The sequence below is a fragment of the Madurella fahalii genome, assembly GCF_045866475.1.
Source record: "Madurella fahalii IFM 68171 DNA, scaffold_1, whole genome shotgun sequence".
Classification (NCBI taxonomy): domain Eukaryota; kingdom Fungi; phylum Ascomycota; class Sordariomycetes; order Sordariales; genus Madurella; species Madurella fahalii.
In genome coordinates this window covers 10274296-10284677 of record NW_027263971.1, presented here as the reverse complement: position 1 = coordinate 10284677, position 10382 = coordinate 10274296, and positions in this window count along the sequence as shown.

Sequence of the window (10382 nt, the reverse complement as noted above, 5' to 3'; positions counted from 1 at the left end):
CTCTAGAGGAACCCTAGGTGCTATAGCTGTCGCTCTCGTATATCACCTCGCCCCCGCAACTACATCTCTACAAAGGAATCCCGGGTGCTACCGCCGTAGCAGCAGCTAGGAACTCAGTCGTCCTCGTATATTACCTCGCCCCCGTAACCACATCTCTCTAGAGGAACCCTGGGTGCTACGGCTGTCGCTCTCGTATATTGCCTCGCCCCCGCAACCACATCTCTGTAGAGGAATCCCAGGTGCCACTGCCACAGCAGTAGCCAGGAACCCTACAGCTCTCATACACTACCTCCAGCCGACAACCACACTCCTACCCCGCGAATCCTGGCTGCAACCAGGAACTCTATCGCTCTCGTACACTGCCTCCAGCCGACAACCGCATACCTGCCCCACGAATCCTGGCTGCAACCACTATAACAGTAGCCAGAAACCCTGCAGCTCTCGTACACTACCTCCAGCCGACAACTACATACCTACCCCGCAAATCCTAGCTACGACCACCACAGCAGCAGCCAGAAACCCTACGGCTCTCATACACTACCTCCAGCCGACAACTATACACCTGCCCCGCGAATCCTAGCTACGACCACCACAGCAGCAGCCAGGAACTCCGTCGCTCTCGTACACTGCCTTCAGTCGACAACCACATACCTGCCCCGCGAATCCTGGCTACGACCACTACAGCAGCAGCCAGAAACCCTACAGCTCTCGTACACTGCCTCCAGCCGACAACCACACACCTACCCCGCGAATCCTGGCTGCAACCACCACAGCAGCAGCCAGGAACTCAGTCGCTCTCGTACACTGCCTTCAGTCGACAACCACACACCTACCCCGCGAATCCTAGCTACAACCACCACAGCAGCAGCCAGAAACCCTACGGCTCTTATATACTGCCTCCAGCCGACAACCACACACCTGCCCCGCGAATCCTAGCTACAACCACCACAGCAGCAGCCAGAAACCCTACGGCTCTCGTACACTACCTCCAGCCGACAACCACACACCTGCCCCGCAAATCCTAGCTACGACCACCACAGCAGCAGCCAGAAACCCTACGGCTCTCGTACACTACCTCCAGTCGACAACCACACACCTGCCCCGCAAATCCTAGCTGCGACCACTGGCCAAACCCCGGTGCAGGAACTTATTCGCTCTCATATACTGCCTCCGGCTGATAACCACGATTCTACCCTGCAAGTCCCAGCTACCGTTACGTCAGCGGCAGCTAGGAAGCTCATTGCACTTCCTCCACAACCCTACCTTCTCCCACATCTTCTCGCCCTCGCACAATCTCTCCTTCTTGCCAACCACCTCCACCACTACAACCCACAACCAAATTGTCGTACGTAAGTAGCCCTGGTCTTAGATTCTGTTTCTTTCTAATCCGTATCGGTTATATTACTAATATTTTCCCTGCCGTACGATCGCAGGAAAAAAGAAACCCATCCCCGACAGCCACCTCGTACAAAATTGCACTTCCTCTACAACCCTACTCCCACATCTTCTCGCCCTCGCACACTCTCTCCTTCTTACCAAACACCTCCACCACTGCAACCTGCAGCCAAATTGTCGTACATAGGTAGCCCTGGTCCCAGACTCTGTTTTTTTCTCCATATCAGTTATCTTGCTAATATTTTCCCTGTCGTACAATCGTAGGAAAAAAAGAAACCTGTCTCCCCGACAGCTACCTCGTACGAATAAGATAGCGGTATATACTACTTATCCTACCCCAGCCTCGACCGTTATAGACAGTATAATCGACTTTACTATAGCGCCGTAGCCCGAGGTGCTGTAGCGGTACGTAGCCGCCGGCAATACCCAGGCCTATATAGCTGCTCTCGGCGCAGTTACAGGCTACAACAGTTCGGTAGTAGCCTCGAAGAGCTGGTTCGAAGCTAATATAAAGACCTGGGACGATATCATCTATACCCCCCGTAAGGCCCAGCTGGTTATTATCGCCGCCTGCGGTTCGCCCCGGGAGTCGTATAAGGCGCTATGCAGTACAGAGAAGAGTATACGCCCGTTCCGGGACTACATTATGCTGTACAGCTATATAAGTAGCGACTATACCAACTGCCAGGGCCGTAACTGGAAGGGGAGGTACGATTATAACCGTAAGTACTCTTCTATCGTACAATAGAATATACTTTATTCATATTCATCATTATAGTAGGTAACGGAGCTGACCTTTTTTTTTTTTTTTATAGTACTGAGAGGCAAGGCGCTAGCACCCCCGGCACTAAAGTCACCTACTACCCCGGCTGCCCGTAGGAATAAGAGACAGCTACTATATACATACAATTGCCTAATACATTTTCTACTATCATACGATAGATTGTACTGACGGGAGTTATATATACCAAATAGCACCGACACCGGGATCGAGCCCAGGAGAATCCAAGGAGGTACAGCATTTGCAGGCTCGGTAGGCAGAGGAGATACAGTGCCGGGAGTTGTATACAGAGTCGAAGAGGGCTAAGTTAGAGGTCATAGAGAGGGTAACAGGGAAGTAGACAAATACTATAACTGGCGAGACCTTTCCGATCCCGGGTTGACAGCCTAATACACCTCTAGTACCAAGTTCACCCCAAGGCGAGGGCCAGGCCCCGGACAACGAGACAGAGGAGGAGCTGGCCTTACAGGCCGCAATTAATTGGCACAGGAACAAGGCGAACCGCCTAGCTAACCGACTAAAACGGTACAAGCAGCGGAGAGAGGCCTACGAGCAGTAGCAGCAACAGTAAGGAGCAGGGCACGATAATAGCGAGGCCGGGGCAAGGAGCTTATATTTTAGGTAGGAGGTTAGGCCAGAGGATAGTAGGATATAGCAGTTATATTTTTATTATTATTACTATTATTTTTTTTTCTTAATTCTCCTTCTCTACCTATATCCAGGATTAATGCCCATTATACTGGTTTATCGTATAAGCTACTCCTAGTCCTAGCCGCCTATATCTATTACCCCTAGGTAAAGGACTAAGTTAATATTAAATATACTAGCCAACATCCTGGTTTATCGTATAAGCTACTGCCAGCAGAAATTACAGCTGACTTCTATACTTACCGGGCTACTACAGACCTTATATATAAGAAACCTTTATCAACTTGCATTACCTACCCCCCAAAAAAGAACACTAGAATAAGCTACTACTAACCTCTATACTCACTAGACCGTTACAGACCTCGTATATAAGAAATAAATGCCTATCGAGTTGCCCTCCTAAAAAAAACCACTTACAGAAACCATTACTAACTTCTATAATTACCAGACTACTGTATATCTTATACATAAGAAACCCCTATCAACTTATATCGCCTACCTTCGAAAAAAAGAGGCACTTATCGAATTGCATTATACACCCTCCTCCCCCTCCCCCTAAAAAAAATACTACCGGAAACGGCTACTGACTTTTAATACTCGCCAGACCGCTATATACTTCGTATATAAGAAACCTTCATCAACTTATATCGCCTGCCCTCGGAGAAAGAAAAAGCACTCGTCGACTTATATCGCATGCCCTCCCCCCCCCCCCCCAACCCAAAAAAAAAAATACTACTGGAAACTGCTACTGACTTTGAGCACTCGTTAGACCGCTATACACCTCGTATATAAGAAACCTTCATCAACTTATATCACCTGCCCTTAGAGAAAGAAAAAGCACTTATTGACTTGCATCGCCTACCCTCTAAAAACGAATCTACTGGTAGAAACTACTACTGACTTTAATATACGCCAGACTACTACACTCCTCGTATGTAAAAAACCTTCATCAACTTGTATCGTCTGCCCTCGAAAAAAAAAAAAAAGGTACTTATCGAATCGTATTGTACACTCTTCCCCCTAAAAAACACTGCCGGAAACTGCTACTGACTTTGAGCACTCGCTAGACTACTACAGACCTTGTACGTAAGAAACCCCGATCAACTTGCATTGCCTGCCCTCGAAAAAAAAGAGGCACTCATCGAATCGCATCGTATACCCTCTCCTCTAAAAAAAAAAAAACTGCTAGAAGCTACTACTAACTTTAAGCACTCGCTAGGCTATAGCAGACCTCGTATATAAGAAACCCCTATCAACTTGCATCGCCTGCCCTCGAAAAAAAGAGGCACTTATCGAATCGCATTGTATACCCTCCCCTCCAAGAAAACATTGCCGGAAACTGCTGCTAACTTTGAGTACTCGCTAGGCTACAGTAGACCTCGTATATAAGAAACCTCTATCAACTTGCATCGTCTACACTCTTACCTAAAAAAATCAGTACTAGAAACTACTGCTAACTTATATACTTGTCAGTCAAAGGCAGTTATCGTATATAAGAAATAAACCCTTTACTAACCTACTTCCTTTCCCGGATATCATTTCTGACTAGCCAACTGTTGTACGATAGGAAACCTAAACCAATAAAAAATAATTCAGTCGTACAAGATAAATGCGTTACCCGGTACCCCGGCCTCTACGATCGGTTATAGCGATATAATCGACTTCTCCTAGGCGCCCTGGCCTAAAGTCCTAGAGCGGTGTACGAGTACCTGTAATACCCAGGTACGGACTACAGTACTTGCCGCAGGTCAGTCCAATACAGTAGTAGTAGTCAACTATAAGTAATTTAATGACAAGGCGACTATATAGGATGCTATTATTGGCGACTTACTGCCGTTGTGCTATATCCCGGCTTGGCCAACCAGGAAAGATGGTATAATAGTAGTAGCAGGGAGAGAATACGTACATCAACACTACAGTAAAGTATTGGGTATAGAGCTACTTAGGTAAACGCTTTAGATAATCTCACTTATTATATATATTCTCGTTAGCCTGATTACCCAACTAGGATATATGTAATATATATAGGGATCCTCTTGAACTAAGGATATACCCCGCTCTAAAATAAGTACATTATAGATAAGGTGGCAGTTAATTAGGTAGAAACGTTGAACCTTACCTAGTATTAGATATATTGAAGGTAGGTTACTGCCACCTTTGCTATAGTGTTAACAACAGTAAAAGCGGTGCTAATCTACTGGGGTTATGTTTTCTAGTACGGTAGGGAGAGTATTTATAGCGTCTCTATACTTTTTAACATATTTCTATTCTTAGGTTCCTGCTATACTAGGAAATATAACCTCCAGCGAGATACAGTAAAGGGAAAATAGGAGGGGAAATAGGGGGTCTATTAGATCACTAACGGATCAACTACTAAAGATCCTAAAATAGAAAGAAGAAAAACTAAAGCTATAGATCAGGTATTATAGAGATAGAAAAAGAGAAAGAAGGGTTTCTACTAATGGATCTACTAATAGAGGGGAGAGGTATTGTCAGGTGTAGGAGGGTGTCAGGTGCAGGCAGGGCACTGCCAGGGTCAGGGGCCTATAAATTACCGGCTTCGCCGGAAGTTTTGGAACGTTCAGAGTTCAACACTGTCACCTACCACCTCCTTAGAAGCGATAGCTGCGCAGACGCCGCTCCTTCAATGCGAATCATCCTTTCACTCTCCTTTTCTCATAGCAATCCCCATTTTCGATCTGACAGATATAAAGTAGGAAAGGGAGCTTCTACTAGTAGATAGATCCAGGTAGTAAGTAGATAGGAAATTGAAAGTAGGAGTTGAAAAATAGGAAAATAGCTTATGAATTACTGCCTTATATACGTATAGATATTAGTAGGCGCTTGCTAAAAGTTGAACGCCAAGATCAAAGTACAACTAAGTAGCTAGTAAGTTGGAGAAAACTGTCCCCGGGAATTAGGCTCTCTCTGATCAGAGGGAGAGACTTACTTAGGGTTATAATTAAACGATTAAATTCAGTTACAAGTACTAGAAGGTGGTTTAGAAGCACGAGTAAGCTTTAATTGACCTTTAACATAGCCATTATTTACAGGTAGAGATAGGTTCCTTCAGAAGCCGGCTACCTCTATTTCCTTGTGATATACCCTCAATCCCCGTAACTATGACCAGTACCGGATAGAGCATTTCCTTTCGTTGTTAGTAGCTATACCGTTATAGGGGAAAAGGTCATTTACAAGTTCACTTAGCAATATTGGTGAAACTTCCTTACCAGATCGAAAGACGAAGTCTTTTCGTATCCTAGGTATCGAGATCGAGAAGTAAATCCTAGCGCTGTAGTCTCGATATAATTCACATCCGGTTTTAACTAGGGTTCGCCATCTCTTCCGAAAATTTGCACCACTTCTATCCCTTTTCTTTATCAGGCGGCGTACCGCATCTCCTGACTTGGGTTGGCGTTTTAGTGTGCTGTCAGCCTCGAGAGGTTTCTCCATAGTGTCCATCATCACTTGGAACCGGTTCAGTTCAGCTCCGATGATCAGACAGGGAAGAGTATAAGAGAATCTAGGGCTCGGGCACTCCATATGACTTCTACTTATTCCATTCTCTGATGTCCCTGATTGTGGTCCAACGTCCTGAATTCTAGATTCAGCGTCTCGAGTTCTAGGTGCAGCACCCCAGATCTTAGCTCTATAGTGCCGTTTTCGGCTCCAAGGTCGCCGTTTCTAGCCCTCTATTATATTTCAGCTCCATAGGTTGCCGTTTCCAGCTCCCTGAGTCATTCCCGGTGCCGTATCTCACAACTCTCGCAACCAACAACAGGGGGGTTTTCGGGAATCTGACTTGATACATCCTTTCGAGAATTCCCACTCTGTCTTGCCTAGACGGGAACCTCAGTTACGCGATCTAGGAGGGAGAAGAAGGAATGTGCCCTTTTTTCTCCGCTATAAACTACCTGGCGGGTCAGTGAGCCGGTCTTCCCTTCAAGCTACCCCTCTACCCCCAGAAATGTGCCATTGTTGGAAACACGGCACCTCTGAATCTTGGGAAATGACAGTTTAGGATTTTATGTGTCTTGTGTTGATTGTGTTGATTGTCTCTGTGTCCCGTTGTCCATCCCGTCTATCTTTGCTGGAGAGTTTGCTCCTTTTATAGACGAGATACGCGTACAGGATGACGTCCGTACAGTGGCGCAGTTAGCTGCCAGCTTGCTTTAGCTGACTAGATTACATGGGTTTGACTCCTGCACTAGATCCTGTGATCCTGATCTTTGAACTAGCGCCTGACCCTTTTGACAGCCATAGCAGGTACACCGCGGACCCCTCACAGCCTAATGCGGCACCTCACCCCGGAGCCAGAGCGGATTCAGGCCTAGCCTCTGAAGCAACCAACGGCAACCCTGCGCCTTGGAGTGTTTAAATCGGCTAGCTATCGTGAGATTGCACGTGGCTACTCCTTTAGCTAGGTTGATCCAGGTTTTAGCTTTCACTAGATCTGACGATCATCTGTATGGATTCACGTTTCCGCATTTTTGGTCTCCTATATAGGCTAGTATTAACAATAATAAGCGTTTCTCTTATACCAGTTGTATATAGGAGCTGTCAAGCAGATATCTCTTTCAGGTTGACCAGTACTTTCTCGTAGTTACCTGGTTCTCCGTCAAACAGTTTCGCATAATCAGTCGCCCCTTTTTCTCCCAGTTTCTCCGCAAAGACTCTGAGTTCCTCTACTGTTAGGTTGTTTGGTTTATATACTACTTTTACTTTAGGACTAGCGTACCGTTAAGGATATAAATCTTACCTTCTAAGTGTATATAGTATCCAAGTTCTTCTGAAACATTTACAAAGTCCATTTCTTCCTCGCCAAGAAAGTCTGTGTTAGTGATGTAGTTATAACGGTCAAAGGACGAGCGTGCTCTAGAGAAGGGACTTACCATTCCTTCGCTCAAAATAGCCGTGAACAAGCCTAGCTATAGTCGCGACAATCCGCTCAATCTCGTTACAGCCAACGTTGTAGGCAGGTGAGATAATAATGTGGTCGCCGCGTTCCCCGTCCGCTGTCCCACTCCCAGGATATACGTTGATCAAGTATTCACGAGTCAGTCCCAGCTCGCTCAACTTACTGGCTATATGTGCCTCAGCTGGAAACGGCGTAGAGTTCATCTTATCGGTAACAAACTCGATGCCCTAAAAGAGACTATAGCCCCTAATGTCACCTATGTTGGGGTGATGTATGAGTTCCTCTATCAGCCACTCCCTAAGTAATTTACCTCTCTCCTTGATATTCTTAAGGAGCCTATCCTCTTGTATAATCCGCTGTACCTCGAGGGTAGCTGTATAGATAGGAGGGCTACCCTGAAATGTATAGCTATGAATAAAAGTCCTGTACCTGTATTAGTACTAAATATAAAACTGGTGTACTACTAAGAGTATTATACGAGGAGCTATTTTTTATTGTATTGACAACTCAATGGCTTGCGAGGATACTAGTAACGGGTTGGTACCTACTGCTAAGGCCTTTTCCGATAATCTGGATATCAGGGAGGATACCTTTCTACTGCTAGGTATAGAGAGTCTTGGTTTGTTCTATACCGCATATGACCTCGTCCAAAATCAAGAGTATACTGTACTTATAGCAGATATTTAGTATCGCTTAGAAATATCCTAGTACTGGAAGCATATACTCCAGTACCTACTATATCGTTAGCAGCACTCTATGCGTACTGAAGAGGAAATACTTACAGCACCCACTACGAGTTTGGCAACGAAGGTATAGACTGTATTAGGGCCAACTCTTTGGAACTCATCCTCTAGCTCCTTGGTCAATCTTGCGACGTAGCTTTTGTATGATTTATCTGGACCCTTTCTGCGATATTCAAAGCATGGAGATATAAGTAAAGCATTTTCTATCAATAGCGGCTCAAAGTTAGCTCGACAATACTTGTATCCTCCTATAGCCAGTGTTCTAAGAGTGGCCCTGTAGTAAGACTACCTTCGGGCAATAAACCTAGTTCATTCTGGTCGACCGAGTTCGACGAAATACTGTTGTACAGGCTTCAGAGCTATCTCTACTGCCTCCAAGCCTTGGAAGGAAGCTGTTAGTCTTAGGAAGTAAGGATCGAGTAACCAACTTACTAGAGTTAACTATATAGGTTCGTGCTATGTGGCTGTTGATCGACTTAATTAGGAAGTTATATAGCTTTTCTAAACCTCGGTTGTGTAGGAAATTGAAGTACAGTATGGAACGTTGAGGATTTGAGTGCGGACGGCTTTGGCGACTCTCATATTTCCCTAACCAATATAACCTACGGCGGCACCTCCTGAGGTGTCAAATATTTTCCGACTATCTTCAAGAAAAAGATGGTTACCGTTAGTTCTTGTTAGAAGCGAGAATGATGAGGCTAAGTCTCTGTAGAACACGGCAAACTCGGACGCTGCTATGTGCCCGCCACCAGCGTCCGAATCGGTTACCGAGTTAGGCATGATTACGATGCTGAGTCGGTATGCGGTTTAGGTAATAACTAAGTCAGTCCACAAGACTATTGTATAGGCGGAGTCAAATTTATGATGTATTACAATATTAGCTGTATAGCGGGATAGCGGCGGCTTGGCTAGTCCCGTAATGCAGCCGTTTGTAAATTAGCGTATCTGCCTAACCTCCCTGATCTTCGATTCCTGTTTTGCGGGCTATGTCAGGCTCCGAACCCACCGTTTCGAAACGAGAATGGCCGACGGACCGCCCCCTTATATCTGTTCCTTGTACTTCTGCTTCGTCTCCTACATTTGCATAGCCCCGATTGGAACAGTTGAGCAAGCTAATTTGCAGCCGCATTCGCTATCAAACTCCTCGCTGAGTTCTCAATCCAATAGTTTGAAGCTTATAGCAGTTCTGCTATATATCTCATAGCTCCGCCCTTCCCTATCGGGGCCTGATCGAAAATGGGGACAAACCCGGCGTGGTACTATAACTTGTTGCATGTCCTATGTGGCAGTACGTATAGTACCGAGTCCCTACCCGTACCTCCGTCAATGAGCTGGGCAAAGTTATGGATGTAACCCCATCGGCGAGATGATAGATGAGCGATATACTACTGGTACTTCTCAGTCTTGCAGTATAGAGGCACTAAGCGGACATTGAGACTCTCAACCCCCTTGGGAGCTAGAGGCCAAATTAGAGCGTCGGCCCAGACCCTGCCGGGACACCGCGGAACTTCACCGGCCTTCAGTTCCGGCTTTGCTAGAGCAATATAGTACTAGAGGTACTACGTGGTGGCCTATGGATTCCGAGCATCCTTGTGTACTTCTCCCTGCAGTCTTGCTAACGGGCTTGCGGTAATACGTTCTCATTTGCTATAGCAATGTCTCCAGCACGTGGTTGATGATTGGGCATCCCTTTAGACCGGTGGGTATATAAGGGCTCCCAATTGATTCGCCGGAAAAACCAGCGGAAGACCGGAATGCAGAGATAATCGAATATTACGCTAATGCATAAGTACGTCTCATGCAGGTATCCTTATCCGGGTCCTATTCCCGTTGGTGATATTAGCGAGCCCGTCCTTACTCCGGTACCGATACGTACCCTGCTGTCTTTTATTCTCCT